This window comes from Phocoena phocoena, chromosome X (genome assembly GCF_963924675.1).
Source record: "Phocoena phocoena chromosome X, mPhoPho1.1, whole genome shotgun sequence".
Classification (NCBI taxonomy): domain Eukaryota; kingdom Metazoa; phylum Chordata; class Mammalia; order Artiodactyla; family Phocoenidae; genus Phocoena; species Phocoena phocoena.
The window spans coordinates 118,578,988-118,600,767 of NC_089240.1; positions in this window are offsets into that span (position 1 = coordinate 118,578,988).

Sequence of the window (21,780 nt, forward strand, 5' to 3'; positions counted from 1 at the left end):
AGTAGCTCCTCACTGCAATGAAGGTTCTAGGTCCTTTGCATTTTGCCCTTGCCTACTATTGCAGCCCTTTTTTCTATAGGGGATCTGCTTCAGGATCCCCTATTCCCAGCCAGTCCAAGATCTTTACTTATAATATCTTCCACAAACATACTGAACTTTTTGACTTCTTTTTGCTTTTGCACATACTGTTCTCTGTGTCCTAGATGGCCTTACCTGTTCTCTTTTCTAGGCTTCACTGTGGCCTGGAAAAATATTGCTAAAGATTCTCCTTTTTCCTTTACTCTGTTTCCAGGTTCACCAAGTGTAGCCTTCTGATTAGAATTTGGCTCTCTCTCTATAGGTTTCCCTTCAATGAAGGAATATATGGGTCAAAATTTCTGGACTTTGAAAGCTGAGGGTCAGACCCAGGACCGTAGTAAATTCACCCTAGTCAGAATCACCTTGGTATCTTTCACCAGCTATCCAGATTACTTTTATCTGGATTTCCTTTTCCATTTGTCTTGTGAAAATGTTAATTCACTTTCCCCTTTCTCGTTTTCCCTTTTGGTTGGCAACGTTCGTTTGCTTTTTAAGTGTGGAGATAATGTATATAAAGTATTTAGCACAGTGGCTGGCAAATAGTAAGAGCCCATGAAATGTTGGCTAATAAAATAAAAAACAACAAAAATTACAATAGTATCATTGATAGTTGTCCTGAAGAGACTAAGGATACTTTAATAATCAATTGTTAGCTTGCTTTAGTGACTGTGTCCATATACTCCATAAATTTGCAAATATAACTGTTATACTATCTAAAGCCCCAAGTGTTTAGAATTGTAGAGACAAATCAAATGCTTGTAACTGATGATTATTATTAACAATTTGTATTGGGCATTTTGGTATCATGTTGTTATAGAAGTTAATCAGTTGTTATGGTCATTATGAAAACTTCAACGGTTACAATTTTGTGTCTTTCTGATAAATCACACTTTAGATAGCATGTCAAGAACCAAAGCACCTAATAAAGAATGGAAATGTGCGTCTTAACTAGGTAATTCATGTAAAAAAATCCTTTTGTTCCAACATAATTTTAAAAAGAGGTTCCTATTCCGGGATTTTCTTCCTGAAGTGTCTAATTCCTGTTGATAAATGTAGCTTGACTGTACAAGGTTGTTGGCATTTGTCGAATTTTCATAACAAAATTCTTACTTGAAAAGCTAATGTGCAATTTATTTTGTACATATATCTTGTTTTTAAATGCTTTAGCATGAGAACCTGAATAAAATATGCTGAGTATAGATCATGCATATTTTATTAATGCAAAATGGGTTGTCTAAATATACTTGAAACAGTATATATTGTAATATAAGTAAATGCATCATCTTAACAGACATGTAAAAAGTGGTTTTGCTTAGTATTTTGTATAGATTTGTACTTGAAGAGAACTAAGGAACAGAGATTTTATACATATTGATATTTGAGTCTAGGACTCTGTTCTAAAATATTTGCTTTACTTTTGAGATTACAATCAATGATTAGACTATCCACCACCATCCCTATGTTTAAAGACCTTTATTTTACAGAAAGTGTTGATTATACAACCAATTTGTGCAACTTAAACCTCAGAATATTTTCCTTGTGCTCTGTAAAATATATCTTCAGGGCTTTCTTTGACTGTCTCTGCATACCAATAGACAGATTTTTGCAGACTATAATGTGCATTCAGTCAGTCTAGAAGAGCTGCTATTATCACCTCCTCAGTGAAAAATATATTGTGGGTACCTGCCAGCCACCTTACCATTTTGATTCCATTAGATTCTACAGACATTTATTGAGTGCCTAAGAGAGTGCAGGTTTTGTTGAGGATCAAGATGAATAAGACAATGTTGATGCCCTCAACATTTCATAATTAAGCAAACATGGAGGATGAGAAATTGGTCACAATTATTCTAGTATCAGAAAAATGTTCTAGAATATACCTAGGAAAGAGCCACAAGGTGCTGCAGAGGTTTGAGGGAGGGAGCATTTGCATCAGGAAAGGCTTTGTAAATGAAGTAGTACTTGAAGGGCAGACTGAGCATAGAAAGGCATTCAGGCAGAGGGAACAACATGAGCAAAGGCACTGAGGGAGAAGAAAAGGATTTGCTATATATACTACTATGTGTCAGGCACTGTACTAAAGCTTTCTATACGCTTGCTTATTTAATCTGTACAATCACCCTGTTAAGTGCATGGTACTATATCCATTGTACAGATATCATCAAGGCCCAGAGCTGGTAAAACAAGTGGCAGAACTGATAGTGAACCCAGATCAATATGACATCAAAGTCCACGTTCTTTCCTCTCAGAGGCAGGAAAATTCACAATCTGGGAAAAAGAAGGAATAGAGTTAATTAGAACATGATATCCCTGAAATATAGCATAAAGGACAAGAAGATCAATGGAATCCATAAAGACCCAATTATGTTACACTAGACATCAACAAGTATCCTGGGCAATGTTCCATAGACAAATATGTATGGAAAATGCCGCATGCTATATCCTAGGGCGGCTGTGTGTAGGTTGTATATTGCTTAAATTAGTACCATGTAATAGGCTACAATATGAATAGTGACTTCTAGTGTTGTGCAGTGCACAGTCTGCACAATCATATGTTGCATATCAGCTCTATCCCTTTCTTGGAGATTCATAACTCACGTTAGCATATGAAAGAGCTCAGGAAGTCCTATAGTAATGAAATCCATTTAACCCTATAACTTTCAAAATTATTTGACCATGGGGGTGGGGGGGTTCACTTTAGCATCTATTAATATCTCATGGGAGACTAGCATTCTGTAGAATGCAACACTGGGTTAATCATTCATACTTGATAAGTTAGACTAGAATGGATTGACTTGACCACATAACTCTTGTCTGGAAATTCTGCCAAAGACACTTATGTATTAGTCTAGATGATATTGCTTCCATTTTCATATGATGCACATTTTCCTTTCCCAATACGCAGTTCTGGGGAACAGGTTTCCTTGAGCAGAGCTTATGTGCTGAAAATAGGTTACAGGTGTGAGAGGATATTTATTCCCTCCATCTTGGGGTGACCTGATGGGGCCTGAGACAGCTGGAGTTTCTGGGCTGGTTAACTTCCTGCCCAAGCAGACTTCTGCATTTACCCCAGGGTAAACGTTATCATTTTTTTGGTGTGCCATGAAGTGGGAATGGCTGGGAAGCACTGATTTTGGAAATAGCCAGGAGTTACTTGCTAAAAAATTGAGTTTTGTTTTATGAGGTAGAGGGTTTTTTCCTCATAGCACCAGAAATATTAGTTGGTACAACCAATGTTAGAAGAAACCAGCATTTATTACAAAATAAACTTCAAGGAAAGACAAATCAGATATTTGAGAATGATTTTTCTTATGATTTTGCTTATCAAGTTGTGAACATCACATTAATCTGTTTTCCTCTCATGATTATAACTTTTTGGGATAGCAGCAATTACTCATTTATGTGCATATATCTTGAATATGAGCAATGTAAATCCATAACAGTAAAGGACGCATTCGGGATGAAGTGGCACAATTCTCTAAATAGTCATATTTAATTTCAGTTGAAAAACTTTGCTCAACTGAAAGAATGACAAAAATGCCATTGTTAAAGAGAAAAAAAACTTTGGAAAGTTATGAATGTCTAAAATTTCCTGCAGTTATTTTTGCAAGGATTGATTCATATTCAGATTAGCTTCCTGCCAGATGGAAGAAACACACAGTAAATCAGCTTTTGCAGGAGAGAAATAAAAAAGAAGCACAAGCTGCTATTTAAAGGGCTTTCTTTCTTTTTTTTTCCATATTAATAGCACATTAACCCATAGTGAGTATTAATGCAAGAAACTAAACCATGGGGGCTACCATTCTATCCTTTAGGAAGACTAAATATTTTTTGGTCCAATGAGTTGAGAAAAATTATTTCCTTGATTTGCACATCCAAGATAATATTTCTGTTTAATGATGGTCAAGCCTCATGCGTTCCAAAGCAGAAAGAAAAGGGCAAATGTGTGGAAATTGTAGATAAGTTATTCCTCTTGTACCCAGTGAACCACTACTTTATGCTTGATCCTGGGAAGAAATAAAATACACAGTAGATGAGATGGATTGATGTGTTTAGAGGCTCACCAAACTCAGGTTCATGATGTTCTAGGTGCAGTGCATGTGGAGCCCGTGCAGTGCCTTAAAGGAGGTATGTTTGTTCTGGCCAAGTCAGCCAAGTGCATAACAGCAAACTTGCTACATGCCCAGTGTTGGAGACGAGATCTCCTGTCTGCACCAGGAGTCAAACTCCACACTCAATTACTTCTTGTTTCTCCTGGCTTTGAATCTTCAACTTGTTCTTATCATGATGTTTTTGCCTTGCCCATTCAACGCTACACCCCTTTTGTTCTCTCTTCTGCTTAGGATCTAGGCTTTCCCCATGGTAACACTCTTCTCTCCAGTTCAGTAAAATACCTTGGGTTGTGACTCTTCAGGCTTGATCCATCCCCAAGTGCTCTCTCTCTCATATGCTGACTCCATGGAGACAGCTTTCCATCTGACCTGTCTCAGCCTTGCTGGACACTCTGATGATAATTGTAACAATATAGCTATTACCATTTGTTTACTGAGAACCTACCATGTGCCAATCTTCTCAACAGTCCTGTAAGATAGGTATTATTATTATTATTCCATTTTTTTTATAGCTGATGAAATAAGGAACAGTTGAGGAACCTGCTCCAAGATCACAGAGCAAAGGTTGTCTTTTCAACAAATTGTGCTGAAACAAAATGACATCCACATGCAAAAAAAAAAAAAATGAACCTAGATACAGACCTTACACCCTTCACAAAAATTAACTCAAAGTGAATCGTAGACCTAAATGTAAAGCATTAAACTATAAAACTCCTAGAAGACCACACAGGAGAAAACCTAATTGATCTTGGGTGTGGCAGTGACTTTTTATTTTTTTAATTAAAAAAGTTTAAGAAATTAAAGTATAGTTGCTTTTCAATATTACATTAGTTTCAGATGTATAACATAGTGATTCAATATTTTTATATTCAGTATTTTCATATACCATTGTGATGACTTTTTAGATAAAACACCAAAGGCAAGATCTGTGAAAGAAATCATTGATAAGCTAGATTTCATTAAAATTAAAAACTTGTGCTTTTTAAAAGACACTGTTGATAGAATGAAAAGACAAGTGACAAAGTGGGAAAAATACTTGCAAAATACATATCGGATAAAGGACTGTTATCCAAAATATATAAAGAACTCTTAAAACACAGTTATAAGAAAAGGAAAACCTGTATAAAAAATGGGAAAAAGACCTGAACAGACACCTCATTGAAGAATATTATGTAGATGACAAGTAAGCATTGGAAAATATGCTTAACATCATATATTATTAAAGAATTCCAAATTAAAACAACAATGAGATACCAGTACACACCTATTTGAATGGCTAAAATCCAAAACACTGACAATACTAAATGCTGATGAGGATGTGGAGCAGTAGGAACTCTCATTTATTGCTGATGGGAATGCAAAGTGGCACAGCCTCTTTGGATGAAAATTTGGCCGTTTCTTATGAAACTAAACATGCTTACCATACAATCCAGCAATCACACTCCTTGATATTAACCTCAGTGTTTTGAAAACTAATGCCCCCACAAAACTTGCACACAGATGTTTTTAGCAGCTTCACTCATAATTGCCAAAACTTGAAAGCAATCAAGATGTCCTTCAGTAGTTTAATGGATAAACTGTAGTAATCCAGACAAAGAAATATTATTCAGTGCTATAAAGAAATGAGCTCTCAAGCCATGAAAAGACATAGAGGAAACTTAAATTCATATTGCTAAGTGAAGGAAACCAATCTGAAAAGCCTATCTATTTCATGTAAATGACATTCTGGAAAAGACATAACTATGGAGATAGTGTAATGATCAGTGGTTGCCAGGGGTTAGGGAGGTAGGAGAGATGAATAGGTAGAGCACAGAGGAATTTTAGGGTAGTGAAACTATTTTGTATGATACTACAGTGGTGGATACAAGTCATTATACATTTATCAAAACTCATAGAATGTAAAATATCAAGAAAGAACTCGTGTAAACTATGGACTTTAAGTGATAATGATGTGTCAATATAGGTTCATCTATTGTAGCAAGTGTATCAATGTTGTGTGGGATGTCCATAGTGGGCAAAGTTGTATGTGTATGAGGACTAGGGGTATATAAGAACTATGTTCTTTCTGTTCAGTTTTGCTATCAATCTAAAAACTGATCTAAAAAATAAAGTTTGTTAATTAAAAAAGGCTTCCAAGAAGGGAAAACAGCTTGTACTGGGGAAGAATCAAAGTGTGTAACAAAGGGTAGCAATCCACTAGTTGCTGGTTCTCTTAAAATTTGGCAAATAACCAGTAGTGTTTCCAGCTGTCTTTCATCATCCAATTCAAACAGAAAATCAACAACAAAACCAAAAATCGGTGCATACACGTGCACGTGCACACGCACACACACACACTCCCCTCTTCCTTTATTGTGAATGAGTAGCCTGCCACTCCTATGATTTGACACTGGGCCCTAGAGACCATAATTTAATTATAACACGATTTATAAAAATAGCCCATTTGACAGATACGTAATCTCATGTTATGAAGTCAATTAAGTCATTGTTGAAAAGATAAAAGATTAAAAACTTCCAAAATACATAAGCGTTTAAAAGATCAGCTGCTTTCTTCAAACTACTTTAGTAGTACTTTCATAGGCCTGTTCTTTATAATTACAGAATGATATATTGTACCTACTCACTTTGTTTTCAGGTTTGTTCCAGTGCACCTTATACGTATGCAAAACTATATCAGATGCTAAATGCCTGAAGCATGAGGTTCTTTGAGTTCTTATTCTTAATTATTGTGCTGAATTTCATATTTGGGTCTGTATTTAATATGAATAAATTATTCTCCAAATGCATAATTTAAGACAATATTCAGTCTACTTTAATACAGACTAGAATCTAAGCCAAATTCATCTGTGAACAAGTAGGTTAAGTAGTAATGCCATTCGAAACTCCTAAAACTTGTAGTCAGCCAACATGCAAGTTATTCTGCTATGGAGAGATATTTAGGATCAATCTCCCCAAAGCCAGTTATTGTATTTTTTGATTCTGTGGTTCCTGGCATTTATACACAACCATAATGCCTTCTGATTTTTGTTTGCTCTTGATCATTAGTATTCTGGAACCGATAGATCACAAAATAACTTTAGATCCTGACAAAGTCACTTCCCTGAGTCATTTTCCATTGAGGCTATTGCACTATTTACAGATTGCTTGCTATCCTGCCTCTCTGCTCTAACCAATCCTGTTCATCACTGTAGCCTTGCCCTCCTTTCTAGCTTATGCTCATTTCCATAGTTTTGTTTACATTAGATTATTACCTTCTCAAGAAGAGGGAACACGTTTAAAAAATATTCGTGGCATTTAGTCAAATAATTTGCTCCAAATGGATGCTGAATTAGTAGGTAAGTGATCCATGTTCTGGACAAAGGTAGTCCATTTACTTTGCATAAAGAATGAGTGAGTGGTGAAAGATTAAGACTATTCAGAGTCACAATGAAGAGGGTTTTACATACAAACTCAATGGGCAATGTTGGAATCAAAATTTTTTTTAACTCATAAATTACTTGATCAAAATGGGATTTAAAAAGATTAATCTGGCATAAATTGTAAGAAGAAGAGAATAGAGATGAAATTACATGTTTTGTCTACAGGTAATCCATATAAGTACAAGAAAGATTCCTAAAAAAGGATTTAAAAGAATGTAGTTCTAGTCTTAGTTCACTTTCTCACTGGTGATAAAGGGTCCCTTCTTCAACATAACATAACAATCTTAAATGTGTAGGCAGTTAATATTAGAGTTTCAAAGTACATGGAAAAAAATTGACAACTGTAAAGTCAATGAAGCACATTTTATACTTGAAGATCCGAACATTCCTCTCTTATTAACCAATAGCATAAATAGACACAAAATCAGTAAGGTTATAGAAGACCAGGACAACACTTGCAATCAATTTGACACAATGGCATATATAGAAGACTCCAAACAACAAAAGAGGTATACATTTTCATTTCTAGTGTGTATGAAATAACCCAATAAGGTAGATGATAACCTGGGTTATAAGACAAACTATAAGAACTTTAAAGGAAAACAAAAAGTGTGTTCTTGGATCATAATGGAATTGAACTAGAAATCAATAAGAGAAAGATATCAGGAAAATCTCCAAATATTTTGATATTAAAAGCATGCATCTAAATAACCCATGGGTCAAAGAAGAAATCATAGGGGAAAGTGGAAAATATTTTGAGTGAAAGGAAAATGAAAATATATCAAAATTTGAGGGATGCTGTTAAAGCAGAACTTAGAGGGAAATTTACAGCATACTGTTAGATGTTTATATTAGAAAAGAGGAAAGTTCTCAAATCAATGATCTAGTTTCTACCTTAGAGAAATTGGAGAAAAGAACAAATTAAGAGAGGCTTGTCTGCTCACCCGCCGGGGCGGGCGGGGCTGCGAGCTGAGGCTCGGGTTTTGGTTTTGGACGGAGCTCAGGGAGAGGACTGGGGTTGGCGGCTTGAACATAGCCTGAAGGGGTTAGTGCACCACGACTAGCCGGGAGGGAGTTCGGGGAAAAGCCTGCACCGGCCGAAGAGGCAAGAGACTTTTTCTTCCCTCTTTGTTTCCTGGTGCGCGAGGAGAGGGGATTAAGAGCGCTGCTTAAAGGAACTCCAGAGACGGGCGCGAGCCGCGGCTGAAAGCGCGAACCCCAGAGACAGGCGCGAGCCGCGGCTGAGGGCGCGAGCCCCCGAGACGGGCGCGAGCCGCGGCTGAAAGCGCAAACCCCAGAGACGGGCGCGAGCCGCGGCTAAAACCGCGGACCCAAGAGCCGGGCGGGAGACGCTAAGGCTGCTGCTGCCGCCACCAAGGGGCCTGTGTGCGAGCACAGGTCACTCTCCACACCCCTCTTCCGCGGAGCCTGTGCAGCCCGCCACTGCCAGGTTCCCGGGATCCAGGGACAACTTCCCCGGGACAACGCACGGCGGGCCTCAGGCTGGTGCAACGTCACGCCGGCCTCTGCCGCAACGTCACGCTGCCTCTGCCGCCGCAGGCCGGCCCCGCACGCAGTGCCCCTCCTTCCCCCATCCCCCAACCCCCGGCCTGAGTGAGCCGGAGGCCCCGAATCAGCGGCTCCTTTAACCCCGTCCTGTCTGAGCGAAAAAACAGACGCCCTCCAGCGACCTACACGCAGAGGCAGGGCCAAATCCAAAGCTGAGCTCCTGTGAGCTGTGAGAACAAAGAAGAGAAAGGGAAATCTCTCCCAGCAGCCACAGAAGCAGCGGATTAAAGCTCCACAATCAACTTGATATACCCTGCCATCTGTGGAATACCTGAATAGACAAGGAATGATCCCAAATTGAAGAGGTGGAATTTAGGAGCGAGATCTATGATTTTTTTCCCTTTTCCTCTTTTTGTGAATGTGTACGTGTATGCTTCTGTGTGACATCTAGTCTGTATACTCTAGCTTCCACCATTTGTCCTAGGGCTCTATCCGTCCATGACTTTTTTTAAAAAATTCTTTTTCTTAATAATTAAGTTTAATTGTAATAACTTTATTATACTTTACCTTCGTTCTTTCTTTCTTTCCTTCCTTCCCTCCCTCCTTTAGACAACGAATCACCCCAAATTGAGGAGGTGGTCTCAGGGAGCAGGATTTATGATTTTTCCCCCTTTACCTCTTTTTGTGAAGGTGTATGTGTCTGCTTCTGTGTAAGAGTTTCTCTGTATAGCTTTGCTTCCAACATTTGTCCTAAGGTTCTATCCGTCCCTTTTTTTTTTCTAAATATTTTTTAATTCAATAACTATATTATACTTTATTTTATTTTTACTGTATCATCTTTCTTTCTGTCTTTTTTTCCTTCTTTCCCTCCTTCCTTCCTTCCTCCCTCCCTCCCTCCCTCCCTCCCTCCTTTCTTTCCTTCTTTGCTTCTTTCTCCCTTCCTTCCTTTCCTCCTTTCCCTCTTTCTTTACTCATACTTCTACTAATTCTCCCTACTTTTTCTCCCTTTTATTCTGAGCTGTGTGGATGAAAGGCTCTTGGTGCTCCAGCCAGGAGTCAGGGCTCTGCCTCTGAGGTAGGAGAGCCAACTTCAGGACACTGGTCAACAAGAGACCTCCCAGCTCCACATAATATTAAACGGTGGAAATATCCCAGAGACCTCCATCTTAACACCAGCACCCAGCTTCACTCAACGACCAGCAAGCCACAGTGCTGGACAACCTATGCCAAACAACTAGCAAAACAGGAACACAACCCCACCCATTAGCAGAGAGGCTGCCTAAAATCATAATAAGGCCACAGACACCCCAAAACACACCACCAGACGTGAACCTGCCCACTAGAGAGACAAGATCCAGCCTCATCCAGCACAACACAGGCACTAGTCCCCTCCACCAGGAAGCCTACACAACCCACTGAAACAACCTTAGCCACTGGAGACAGACATCAAAAACAACGGGAACTACGAAAGTGCAGCCTGCAAAAAGGAGACCCCAAACACAGTAAGATAAGCAAAATGAGAAGACAGAAAAACACACAGCAGATGAAGGAGCAAGATAAAAACCCACCAGACCTAACAAATGAAGAGGAAATAGGCAATCTACCTGAAAAAGAATTCAGAATAATGATAGTAAGGATGATCCGAAATCTTGGAAGTAGAATGGACAAAATGCAAGAAACAGTTAACAAGGACCTACAAGAACTAAAGATGAAACAAGCAACGATGAACAATGCAATAAATGAAATTAAAATCACTCTAGATAGGATCAATAGCAGAATAACTGAGGCAGAAGAACGGATAAGTGACCTGGAAGATAAAGTAGTGGAAATAACTACTGCAGAGCAGAATAAAGAAAAAAGAATGAAAAGAACTGAGGACAGTCTCAGAGACCTCTGGGACAACATGAAACGCACCAACATTCGAATTATAGGGGTTCCAGAAGAAGAAGAAAGAAAGAAAGGGACTGAGAAAATATTTGAAGAGATTATAGTTGAAAACTTCCCTAATATGGGAAAGGAAATAGTTAATCAAGTCCAGGAAGCACAGAGGGTCCCATACAGGATAAATCCAAGTAGAAATACGCCAAGACACATATTAATCAAACTGTCAAAAATTAAATACAAAGAAAGCATATTAAAAGCAGCAAGGGAAAAACAACAAATAACACACAAGGGAATCCCCATAAGGTTAACAGCTGATCTCTCAGCAGAAACCCTACAAGCCAGAAGGGAGTGGCAGGACATACTGAAAGTGTTGAAGGAGAATAGCCTGCAACCAAGACTACTCTACCCAGCAAGGATCTCATTCACATTTGATGGAGAAATTAAAACCTTTACAGACAAGCAAAAGCTGAGAGAGTTCAGCACCACCAAACCAGCTTTACAACAAATGCTAAAGGAACTTCTCTAGACACGAAACACAAGAGAAGGAAATGACCTATAGTAGCGAACCCAAAACAATATATAAAATGGAAATAGGAACATACATATCGATAATTACCTTAAATGTAAATGGACTAAATGCTCCCACCAAAAGACACAGATTGGCTGAATGGATACAAAAACAAGACCCTTATATATGCTGTCTACAAGAGACCCACTTCAGAACTAGAGACACATACAGACTGAAAGTAAGGGGATGGAAAAAGATATTCCATGCAAATGGAAACCAAAAGAAAGCTGGAGTAGCAATTCTCATATCAGACAAAATAGACTTTAAAATAAGGACTATTAAAAGGGACAAAGAAGGACACTACATAATGATCAAGGGATCGATCCAAGAAGAAGATATAACAATTGTAAATATTTATGCACCCAACATAGGAGCACCTCAATACATAAGGCAAATACTAACAACCATAAAAGGGGAGATCAACAGTAACACATTCATAGTAGGGGACTTTAACACCCCACTTTCACCCATGGACAGATCATCCAAAATGAAAATAAATAAGGAAACACAAGCTTTAAATGATACATTAAACAAGATGGACTTAATTGATATTTATAGGACACTCCATCCAAAAACAACAGAATACACATTTTTCTCAAGTGCTCATGGAACATTCTCCAGGATAGATCATATCTTGGGTCACAAATCAAGCCTTGGTAAATTTAAGAAAACTGAAATTGTATCAAGTATCTTTTCCGACCACAACGCCATGAGACTAGATATCAATTACAGGAAAAGATCTGTAAAAAATACAAACACATGGAGGCTAAACAATACACTACTTAATAATGAAGTGATCACTGAAGAAATCAAAGAGGAAATAAAAAAATACCTAGAAGCAAATGACAATGGAGACACAACGACCCAAAACCTATGGGATGCAGCAAAAGCAGTTCTAAGGGGGAAGTTTATAGCAATACAAGCCCACCTTAAGAAGCAGGAAACATCTCGAATAAACAACCTAACCTTGCACCTCAAGCAATTAGAGAAAGAAGAACAAAAAAACCCCAAAGCTAGCAGAAGGAAAGAAATCATAAAAATCAGATCAGAAATAAATGAAAAAGAAATGAAGGAAACAATAGCAAAGATCAATAAAACTAAAAGCTGGTTCTTTGAGAAGATAAACAAAATAGATAAACCACTAGCCAGACTCATCAAGAAAAAAAGGGAGAAGACTCAAATCAATAGAATTAGAAATGAAAAAGGAGAAGTAACAACTGACACTGCAGAAATAAAAAAAATCATGAGAGATTACTACAAGCAACTCTATGCCAATAAAATGGACAATCTGGAAGAAATGGACAAATTCTTAGAAATGCACAACCTGCCAAGACTGAATCAGGAAGAAATAGAAAATATGAACAGACCAATCACAAGCACTGAAATTGAAACTGTGATTAAAAATCTTCCAACAAACAAAAGCCCAGGACCAGATGGCTTCACAGGCGGATTCTATCAAACATTTAGAGAAGAGCTAACACCTATCCTTCTCAAACTCTTCCAAAATATAGCAGAGGGAGGAACACTCCCAAATTCCTTCTACGAAGCCACCATCACCTTGATACCAAAACCAGACAAGGATGTCACAAAGAAAGAAAACTACAGGCCAATATCACTGATGAACATAGATGCAAAAATCCTCAACAAAATACTAGCAAACAGAATCCAAAAGCACATTAAAAGGATCATACACCATGATCAAGTGGGGTTTATTCCAGGAATGCAAGGATTCTTCAATATACGCAAATCTATCAATGTGATAAACCATATTAACAGATTGAAGGAGAAAAACCATATGATCATCTCAATAGATGCAGAGAAAGCTTTCGACAAAATTCAACACCCATTTATGATAAAAACCCTCCAGAAAGTAGGCATAGAGGGAACTTTCCTAAACATAATAAAAGCCATATATGACAAGCCCACAGCAAACATCAGCCTCAATGGTGAAAAACTGAAAGCATTTCCACTAAGATCAGGAACAAGACAAGGTTGCCCACTCTCACCACTCTTATTCAACATAGTTTTGGAAGTTTTAGCCACAGCAATCAGAGAAGAAAAGGAAATAAAAGGAATCCACATCGGAAAAGAAGAAGTAAAGCTGTCACTGTTTGCAGATGACATGATACTATACATAGAGAATCCTAAAGATGCTACCAGAAAACTACTAGAGCTAATCAATGAATTTGGTAAAGTAGCAGGATACAAAATTAATGCACAGAAATCTCTGGCATTCCTATATACTAATGATGAAAAATCTGAAAGTGAAATCAAGAAAACACTCCCATTTACCATTGCAACAAAAAGAATAAAATATCTAGGAATAAACCTACCTAAGGATACGAAAGACCTGTATGCAGAAAATTATAAGACACTGATGAAAGAAATTAAAGATGATACAAATAGATGGAGAGATATACCATGTTCTTGGATGGGAAGAATCAACATTGTGAAAATGACTCTACTACCCAAAGCAATCTACAGATTCAATGCAATCCCTATCAAACTACCACTGGCATTTTTCACAGAACTAGAACAAAAAATTTCGCAATTTGTATGGAAACACAAAAGACCCCGAATAGCCAAAGCAATCTTGAGAACGAAAAAAGGAGCTGGAGGAATAAGGCTCCCTGACTTTAGACTATATTACAAAGCAACTGTAATCAAGACAGTATGGTACTGGCACAAAAACAGAAAGATAGATCAGTGGAACAGGATAGAAAACCCAGAGATAAACCCACGCACATATGGACACCTTATCTTTGATAAAGGAGGCAGGAATGTACAGTGGAGAAAGGACAGCCTCTTCAATAAATGGTGCTGGGAAAACTGGACAGGTACATGTAAAAGTATGAGATTAGATCACTCCCTAACACCATACACAAAAATAAGCTCAAAATGGATTAAAGACCTAAATGTAAGGCCAGAAACTATCAAACTCTTAGAAGAAAACATAGGAAGAACACTCTATGACATAAATCACAGCAAGATCCTTTCTGACCCACCTCCTAGAGAAATGGAAATAAAAACAAAAATAAACAAATGGGACCTAATGAAACTTCAAAGCTTTTGCACAGCAAAGGAAACCATAACCAAGACCAAAAGACAACCCTCAGAATGGGAGAAAACATTTGCAAATGAAGCAACTGACAAAGGATTAATCTCCAAAATTTACAAGCAGCTCATGCAGCTCAATAACAAAAAAACAAACAACCCCATCCAAAAATGGGCAGAAGACCTAAATAGACATTTCTCCAAAGAAGATATACAGAATGCCAACAAACACATGAAAGAATGCTCAACATCATTAATCATTAGAGAAATGCAAATCAAAACTACAATGAGATATCATCTCACACCAGTCAGAATGGCCATCATCAAAAAATCTAGAAACAATAAATGCTGGAGAGGGTGTGGAGAAAAGGGGACACTCTTGCACTGCTGGTGGAAATGTGAATTGGTTCAGCCACTGTGGAGAACAGTATGCAGGTTCCTTAAAAAACTACAAATAGAATTACCATATGACCCAGCAATCCCACTACTTGGCATATACCCTGAGAAAACCAAAATTCAAAAAGAGTCATGTACCAAAATGTTCATTGCAGCTCTATTTACAATAGCCAGGACATGGAAACAACCTAAGCGCCCATCATCGGATGAATGGATAAAGAAGATGTGGCACATATACACAATGGAATATTACTCAGCCTTAAAAAGAAATGAAATTGAGCTCTTTGTAATGAGATGGATAGACCTAGAGTCTGTCATACAGAGTGAAGTAAGTCAGAAAGAAAAAGACAAATACCGTATGCTAACACATATATATGGAATTTAAGGGAAAAAAATGTCATGAAGAACCTAGGGGTAAGATAGGAATAAAGACGCAGACCTACTGGAGAACGGACTTGAGGATATGGGGAGGGGGAAGGGTGAGTTTTGACAGGGCGAGAGAGAGTCATGGACATATACACACTAACAAACGTAGTAAGGTAGATAGCTGGGGGGAAGCAGCCGCAAGGCACAGGGATATTAGCTCGGTGCTTTGTGACAGCCTGGAAGTGTGGGATGGGGAGAGTGGGAGGGAGGGAGACGCAAGAGGGAAGACATATGGGAACATATGTATATGTATAGCTGATTCACTTTGTTATAAAGCAGAAACTAACACACCATTGTAAAGCAATTATACCCCAATAAAGATGTTTAAAAAAAAAAAAAAAAAAGAACAAATTAAACCCAAAACAAGCAGAAGAAAGAATATTAGAAAGGTAAAAGCAGAAATCAATAAAAGTGAAAACACAAAAATCAATACAGAAAATCAATGAAATGAAATTTGTTTCTTTAAAGAAAAATTAATAATATCAATTAAGGTTTAGTCAGACTGACCAAGAAAAGAGGTGACACAAATTTTAAATATCAGGAATGAATGATCAGCTACAGACCCTATAAATATTAAAAAGATAATGAGATACTACACATAATTCTATATCCATAAATATAATATAGATGTAGTGGGCAAATTACTGTAAACACAACAAACTACTAAAGCTTAATTTAAAAAAATGAATAACCTGAATAGATTAATATCTATTAAAGACATTGAATGTGAAATGAACAGGCTTCCAACAAGTAAAACTCCTGGCACAAATGGCGAACATTGACAAATTCTACCAAACATCAATGAAGAAAAAGTGCTAATGTTACACAAACCCTTTCTAACTCATTTTGTAAGGACAGAATTACCCTGATACCAAAACCAAGTAAAGTAGTTACAATAAAAGAAAACTACAGACCAATATCTCTTATGTATAGATGGAAAAATCATTATCAAAATATTAGTAAATCTATCATATCTAGCCACATAGAAAAAGAATGTTACTTATGACCAAGTGAGTTTTATCTCCATGATGTAAGACTGGTTTAACATTCAACAGTTACTCAATTTGATCCACCACACTAACACACTAAGAAGAAAAATCCTATAATCATCTCAGTAGATGCAGAAAAAGCAATTGGCAAAATTAAAAATTTATTCATGATAATTTTCTCAGCAAACTAGGGAAAGAAGATAACTCCCTTAATCTAATAAAGAATATCTTTAGAAAAGATCTACAACTTACATACTTAATGGTGAAAGACTGAGTACTTTCCCCCTAAGATCAGGAGCAAGAAAAAATATATCTGTTGTCACCACGCATAACCATCACCATACAAGACCCATATTCAACATCATACTTAGCCAGTGCAATAAGGCAAGAAAATTGACTGAAAGGTATATCTTTTGGAAAGGTAAAATAATCTGGACTAGAAAGGTCTTTATTCACAGATGACATGTTTATGTAGAAAATCTCAAAGAATACTTGAAAATGCTATTAGAACTGATGACTGAGTTTAGCAAGTTTGTAAGATATACATTTATTACAGAAATATTTATTTACATATTAACAATGAAAATTGGAAACTGAAATTAAAAAGAAATAATGCCATTTACAGTAGCATCAAAAACATTAAATTATAGGTATAAATCTTACAAAATTTGTGCAGAGTCAGTTATTAAAAACTAGAAACACTGATGGAAAAATCAAAGAAAACCTAAATTAATGGAACATGTTCATGGATTGGAAGACTTGTTGTTAGATTTTCAAATATCCCCCAGATTATCTATATATTGAATGCAATTCCAGTTAAAATTACAGTAAGTTTTTTTATAGAAATTTACAAGCTCATTCTAAAATTTAGTTGCATAAACAGAGGAACTTAAATAAGAAAAACAATTTTGAAATGAACATTTGGAGGGCTGAAGCTACCCGATTTCCAAGCTTACTATAAAGCTACATATATTCTACATATGTTAAGGCAGTGTAATATTATAAAAATGATATAGATAGATATATAAATTAATGGAACAGAACAGAGAGCCCATAAATGGATTCACACAAATATATTCAACTATTGTTTGACAACATTCCAAAGGAGAAAGGATAGACTTTTTAGCAAGTGGTGCTGGAATGATTGTATATACATATGGAAAAAAATGAACCTCAGTATGCATACTTTGCACTGTATGCAAAATTAATTCAAAAGTGCTTATTGTCCTAAATACAAAACCTAAAACAATAAATGTTTTAGAAGAAAACATAGAAGCATATTTGTGGCCCTAGGCTAAGCAAAGATTTCTTACATGCTACACCAAAGCATAATACCTACAAAAAAAAGCGATAAATTTGACTTCATCAGAATTAAGACTTCTACCCTTTAAAAGACACTATTTAAGCCAAAGACTGAGAGAAAATATTTGCCAATCACTTATCTGATAAAGGTCCTGTAGCTGGACTGTATTAAGCACTCTCAAGACTCAATAATGAGAATATAAACAATTCATTTTTTTTTAAAAGTGGGCAAAATATTGAACAAAAACATCAACAAAGAAAATATATGGATGGTAATTAAGCACAAGAAAAGATGTTCAACATGATTAATGATTAGCAAATTAAAACCACAATGAGATACCTCTACACCCCTATTGGAACAACTTAAGAATATGAGAACACTAAGCACTGGCAAAGATGAGGAAGAACTACTGGCAAGATGAGAACCCCCATACACTAGCCACTTTTATAAAACAGTTTGTTATAGACTCACAGATATAGAAAACAAATTAGTGGTTACCAATAGGGAGAGGGAAGGTGGGAGGGTCAAGACAGGGGAATGGGATTAAGAGGTACAGAGTACTGTGTATAAAATAGAAAAGCTACAAGGATATATGGTACAGCACACAGGGGATTATAGCCATTACTTCATAATAGCTTATAGTGGATTATAATCTATAAAAACACTGAATTACTATGCTGTGCAACTGAAACCAATATAATATTGTAAATCAACTATACTTCAATAAAGAAAAGTTTGTTAGTTTTTTTTTCTTATTTCTTTTTTTTATTGGAGTATAATTGCTTTACAATGGTATGTTAGTTTCTGCTTTATAACAAAGTGAATCAGTTATACATATACATATGTTCCCATATCTCTTCCCTCTTGTGTCTCCCTCCCTCCCACCCTCCCTATCCCACCCCTCTAGGTGGTCACAAAGCACCGAGCTGATCTCCCTGTGCTATGCGGCTGCTTCCCACTAGCTATCTGCCTTACATTTGGTAGTGTATATATGTCCATGCCACTCTCTCGCTTTGTCACAGTTTACCCTTCCCCCTCCCCATATCCTCAAGTCTATTCTCTAGTAGGTCGGTGTCTTTATTCCTGTGTTACCCCTAGGTTCTTCATGACATTTTTTTTCTTAAATTCCATATATATGTGTTAGCATACGGTATTTGTCTTTCTCTTTCTGACTTACTTCACTCTGTATGACAGACTCTAGGTCCATCCACCTCATTACAAATAGCTCAATTTCATTTCTTTTTATGGCTGAGTAATATTCCATTGTATATATGTGCCACATCTTCTTTATCCATTCATCCGATGATGGACACTTAGGTTGTTTCCATCTCCGGGCTATTGTAAATAGAGCTGCAGTGAACATTTTGGTACATGACTCTTTATGAATTATGGTTTTCTCAGGGTATATGCCCAGTAGTGGGATTGCTGGGTCATATGGTAGTTCTATTTGTAGTTTTTAAGGAACCTCCATACTGTTCTCCATAGTGACTGTACCAATTCACATTCCCACCAGCAGTGCAAGAGTGTTCCATTTTCTCCATACCCACTCCAGCATTAATTGTTTCTAGATTTTTTGATGTTGGCCATTCTGACTGGTGTGAGATGATATCTCATTGTAGTTTTGATTTGCATTTCTCTAATGATTAATGATGTTGTGCATTGGTTCATGTGTTTGTTGGCAGTCTGTATATCTTCTTTGGAGAAATGTCTATTTAGGTCTTCTGCCCATTTTTGGATTGGGTTGTTTGTTTTTTTGTTATTGAGCTGCATGAGCTGCTTGTAAATTTTGGAGATTAATCCTTTGTCAGTTGTTTCATTTGCAAATATTTTCTCCCATTCTGAGGGTTGTCTTTTCATCTTGTTTATGGTTTCCTTTGCTGTGCAAAAGCTTTGAAGTTTCATTAGGTCCCATTTGTTTATTTTTGTTTTTATTTCCATTTCTCTAGGAGGTGGGTCAGAAAGGATCTTGCTGTGATTTATGTCATAGAGTGTTCTGCCTATGTTTTCTTCTAAGAGTTTGATAGTTTCTGGCCTTACATTTAGGTCTTTAATCCATTTTGAGTTCATTTTTGTGTATGGTGTTAGGGAGTGTCCTAATTTCATACTTTTACATGTACCTGTCCAGTTTTCCCAGCACCACTTATTGAAGAGGCTGTCCTTTCTCCACTGTACATTCCTGCCTCCTTTATCAAAGATACGGTGACCATATGTGCGTGGGTTTATCTCTGGGCTTTCTATCCTGTTCCATTGATCTATATTTCTGTTTTTGTGCCAGTACCATACTGTCTTGAAAAGATTTAGACATACATGTACAATAGGACTCAATGGTCCCACTCCCAGGTGTTCACCCAAGTAAAATTAAAACCTACGTCACACAAAGCCTATATGCACCATTTTATAGAAGCTTTATTTCTAACCACTAAATACTGGAAATGAGCCAAATATCTCTCAATTGGTGATTGTATTAACAAACTTTGGTACAGCAATTAAAAGGAAGGAACTAAATATGCATTCAACAATAAGAATGACTGTCAAAATCACCATGTTAAGTGAAGAAAGCCAGAAAAAACAAGCCTACATAATGCATGTTTCCATTTTCTTGGCATTTTAGAAAGGCGAAGTATAGGAGAAAATATCAGATCAGTGGTTGACTGTGGCTAGTAATGAGAATTAACTGCAAACAGGCATGAGGGATCCTTTAGGGTAACGAAAATTCTCTAAAACTCTCTCTCTCTCTCTCTCTCTCTATATATATATATATATATATGTGTGTGTGTGTGTGTGTGTGTGTGTATATATATATATATATATATACACACATATCTATATGTATGTATTTATGTATTTATTTATATCTCACACACATGAATGACAAAAGACTCATGAATGACAAAAGACTCATGAATGACAAAAGACAAAAGCATCCAGACTGCTCCTGTAAATCAATAAAAAGAGACAGACAATCCAATAGAAAATGGGCAAAAGAGTTGAAAATGCAGCTCAAAAAAGGGGATATCCTTCTAGGAGTTTTATGGTGTCATGTCTTATGTTTAGGTCTTTAAACCATTTGGAGTTTATTTCTGTGTATGGTGTGAGGGAATGCTGTAATTTCATTGTTTGATGTGTAGCTGTCCACCTTTCCCAACACACTTGTTGAAGAGATTTTCTTTTCTCCATTGCCTCCTTTGTCATAGATTAATAGACTATAGGTGTGTGGGTTTATTTCTGGGTTCTTCATTCTGTTCCATTGATCTATGTGTCTGTTTTTATGGCAATACCATGGTGTTTTGATTACTGTAGTTTTGTAGTATAGTCTGCAATCTAGAAGGGTTATACCTTCAGCTTCATTCTTTTTTCTCCAGATTGCTTTGGGAGTTCTGGATCTTTTGTGGTTCCATATAAATTTTAGGATTATTTGTTCTAGTTTTGTGAAAAATGTCATGGGTAATTTGATAGGGATTGCATTAAATCTATAGATTGCTTTGGGTAGCATGGCCATTTTAACAATATGAATTCTAATCCATGTGCACGAGCTATCTTTCCATTGTTTGTATCATCTTCAATTTCTTTAAATAGTGTCTTACAGTTTTCTGAGTATATGTCTTTTACCTTTATTTTACAGTGTTCAAGTACTTAGGAATAAAAACATGTGGAAGCTGCTCTGTGGCTAACTGGAAAGTCAGAGCCATTTTAAAAGGACGAAAGACTATCCTGGGCCTCTCAAGGCCTTCTTCTAAGGCTTTTTAAGTGAATCCCTCTGCAAGATTAATCTTCGTTATCAGTTGAAAACCTTGCTATTCATAGAAAAAGTTACAGCCTGGACGTGGCACCTCCGTGTATTTCTTTTACTCATGTATGTGTATCCATGTTGTGTCTCAGCGGCAGAAACTCATAGATGCTGTGAAAATTATGTAATCTTTGGCTTTCCAATATTAACTTTGGGCTGGAGCTTGCTGGCTGTTCATCCTTCCATAAAGCCACCCAGGATATGTCCTAACAATGATAAGCTACCACCCACAGAGCAAGCCCCTCAGCAGTCCTG